Source organism: Sinocyclocheilus grahami, unplaced genomic scaffold, assembly GCF_001515645.1.
Source record: "Sinocyclocheilus grahami isolate Dianchi unplaced genomic scaffold, SAMN03320097.WGS_v1.1 scaffold2403.1, whole genome shotgun sequence".
NCBI lineage: Eukaryota > Metazoa > Chordata > Actinopteri > Cypriniformes > Cyprinidae > Sinocyclocheilus > Sinocyclocheilus grahami.
In genome coordinates this window covers 9,646-12,955 of record NW_015507582.1, presented here as the reverse complement: position 1 = coordinate 12,955, position 3,310 = coordinate 9,646, and the positions used below count along the sequence as shown (strand labels likewise).

At 39.3% G+C, this 3,310-nt stretch overlaps 1 pseudogene; it reads right to left on the bottom strand.

Annotated features, from left to right (window-relative positions):
- The window catches only part of LOC107574946 (uncharacterized), a 2,967-nt pseudogene extending 512 nt beyond the window's left edge, over positions 1-2,455 (bottom strand).
- Between the last annotated feature and the right edge of the window lie 855 nt (positions 2,456-3,310).

Below are 3,310 nucleotides of genomic sequence, written 5' to 3'. Positions count from 1 at the left end.
TTGTATTAGTTGTAAAAAGTTCTTTTAGTATAGAAACAATTTATTTTCATTTGCAAATGTTATTCAGAGGCAAAAAAAAATGTATAGAAGAATTTGTCATTTACAAATTATAACTTGCTTTGCAAAATTTACTTTATTATTATTATTGTTCCAAATACAAGTTTTGTGTTGACTAAAGTTGTGAGAAAATGCTAATTTCCAACACAGGAGAACTTGTTGATGGAAGTAATTCCATTTTAGTCAATAAAACTCTTCCAAAAATTGAGATATCTCTTTGTATCCAGTTATTGAGAATAGTTTTTGCTTTTGAAAGATTTTTAACAAAATTTTCTTGGACACTTTGATTACTATCTCTAGTAATAGTTATCCCCAAGTATTTTACACATGTTTTTATTGGTATGTTACATAAAGAGCCTAGTTTGCTGCCATGAATTGCAAGTAACTCGCACTTGTTCAAGTTTAAGTGTAGGCCTGATGCTTTGGAAAAGAGATTAACTAGTTGAATGGCTTTATCAATCTGAAATTGGTCCTTTAAAAAGATCATTGTATCGTCAGCTAATTGACTAATAGTTGCTGTTTTTATCTATCAAGATAGCAAGCATTTCTACTGTTAAGATGAATAGAAGAGGGGAAATGGGACATCCTTGTCTTATTCCTCGTGAAATGTTGAATCTCTGGGATGTTCCAAATGAAAGGGATATAGAACTATTAATGTCTTTATATAACGTTTTTATAAAAGAAATGAATTTAATGCCAAAACCAAATTTTTCGAGGGAGCGAAATATGAAATTATGTTCAATCGTGTCAAATGCCTTTCTAAAATCTAAAAAGAGAATATAGCCATCATCCTCAATACATTCACGATAATCTAAAATATCTAAAATCAATCTGATGTTATTATGTATTGATCTGCCTTTTATAAAACCAGACTGTGATTCACTAATTATTTGATTTATGTTTTTCTTGAGTCTATTGGAAAATATATGAGCTAGAATTTTATAATCACAGTTGAGTAAAGTGATGGGGCGAAGATTATCTATATGTCGTGCATCTTTACCTGGTTTGGGGATAAGAGTAATTAGACCATGTTTCATAGTCGAAGATAGTGAATAATTTTGGATACATTCAAGAAAGGCTCGAAATAATAGTTCTCTCAAATCTTCCCTAAAGAATTTATAAAATTCGGAAGTGAGGCCATCAGGGCCTGGAGATTTCCCTGAAGATAATTTATCTATTGCTTTATCTAATTCCTCTATTTTGATGTCAGCTTCGCATAAGGTTGGAATGCGTTTCTTGTAAAAATATACAGTGTGAGTTTTTGCTTTTGCAAAAAAAGAAAGAAAGCTTTTCTTTTGATAGAGTTACGGAGACCCCTTGCGTTTAAAGAAATAAAGGAAAAGGACGATTTCACTGGGAACCTTTAACTGATAGGAAACAAACAATAAATAAATAAAAATAAATATGTGAAATAAGAAGATAAACAGTCAAATGAAAAATATGAAACCGTGCTCTAATGAACACAAAACAATGTCTCTCTCAAACAGAGCACTTTAACAAAATCCCGCTCAACAGCAAGAACATAACAAAACATCCCACTTACACCTCTTGCCAACACAAAAGGAAGACAAGTGTGTTCGAGGTTGTTGAGATCAACAATCCTTGACAGTCCGGGTGCCCTCTCTATGTAGCCATAGGGACCACGGTAGTAGGCTTTCTTCCCTGCAGCTCTAGCCTCACTGATCCTCGGCCATAGTGCAGTGCGGGCTTCTCGATCTTCCTTAGATAAATCTTCGGTGAACTTTATTCCCCTGAGTTTACAGACATCCGAGACTTTGGTGGAGCGCCAGAACTCGTCTCTGTGTTTCCGCATGCAGAACTGAATAATCACCGTTGGGGCCGTTTTGGGGCCAATGCGGTGGACTGTATCCACGATGTCTTCAAGTTTGTGCTGCAGGTGAGGAGCAATTTCAGCTAACAGTGAGACAACTTCTCTTCGGATATCTTCGCCTGCGGTTTCTTTCATTCCGATTACTCTGAGGTTCCATCATCTTTTGTAGCGTTCGAGCTCCGACGTGCGGCTTATCAAATCTGCATGCGATGTGACAACAGACGGGAGTTGTTTTTCGAACAAGTTTATTTTAGTTTTACAGTCCTTTATTTCCGCCGCGTTGAATTCCACAGCTTTTGTCAGGTTGACGATCATTAGACTGTTCTCAGTAATTTTATGCTCAATGTTGCTCAGCTTCCCGTCTTGTAGATCAAATCTGGCAACTATGGTTTCCAGAAGAGCGGTGTTGGAAATCTCAGGGTTTTCGTCACCTTTCTGTTTCTTAGCCGGGGCTTTAGTTGGAGTGTTCTGCAAGGACGGAGCTTCTTTGCGTTTCTCTTTGTGATCGACGTGGTCGACTTCCATGACGTATTCATGTTCGGCAAGAGCAGAAGATTTTCCAGTCATCCCTTTTTGTCCTGGAATGACTATTTTCGGGTGATTAGAAGCTTTTTTTGTTGACACAGTCCAATACTCGCTGATACTCAACAATTAGGATGGTTAAAAGTGGAATGCTAACATAAAACTCAAGATTTGCTGGAGAGCGGAGAAATTTACATGTGCTTACGCCATCTTGTTCCCTATCTCAAATGCAGCCTTCGGAGGATGCATCCTGAATTGGGACGGTCTTCGTCATGCCGCCGTGACGCAATCGGCCTTCAAATGCGCACTTCGAAGGACATAGCCTATGAATTGGCCCAGCCAACATTTGTGTGTGGGGCCCATGTGGGTTTGACATGGGCTGAATAAGTGGGCCCAAAATGGGATTGTCCGCGGGTTCCATAATGGCCCAATGTCAATTGCCCACATGGATTTCATGTGGGATTGTACTTGACAACAGGTGGGCCCCTACTGGGCAACATGCGCAAGACCCATCTTGGCCCCAGCTTTATTTTTTATGTGGGTACTAAAAGGTTACTACATGGGCTGAAATATGGGTTGTAAGTGGGTTTGTCCACGGGTTCCATGTTGGCCCCGTGCAACTTACCCATGTAGGTTTTATTTAGGATTTTCCTGGGCTTTAGGTGGGGCCCAACTGGGGATGATATGCAAAACCCATCTGGGTCCCATCTAAATATGGGTTGTAAGTGGGTTTGTCCACGGGTTCCATGTTGGCCCCGTGCAACTTACCCATGTGGGTTTTATGCAGGATTTCACTGGGTTTTAGGTGGGGCCCAACTAGGGATCATATGCAAAACCTATCTGGGTGTTAGGGTGGGCCCAACAAGACAATATGCTTAAAGCCCACCTGAAAATAAAAAT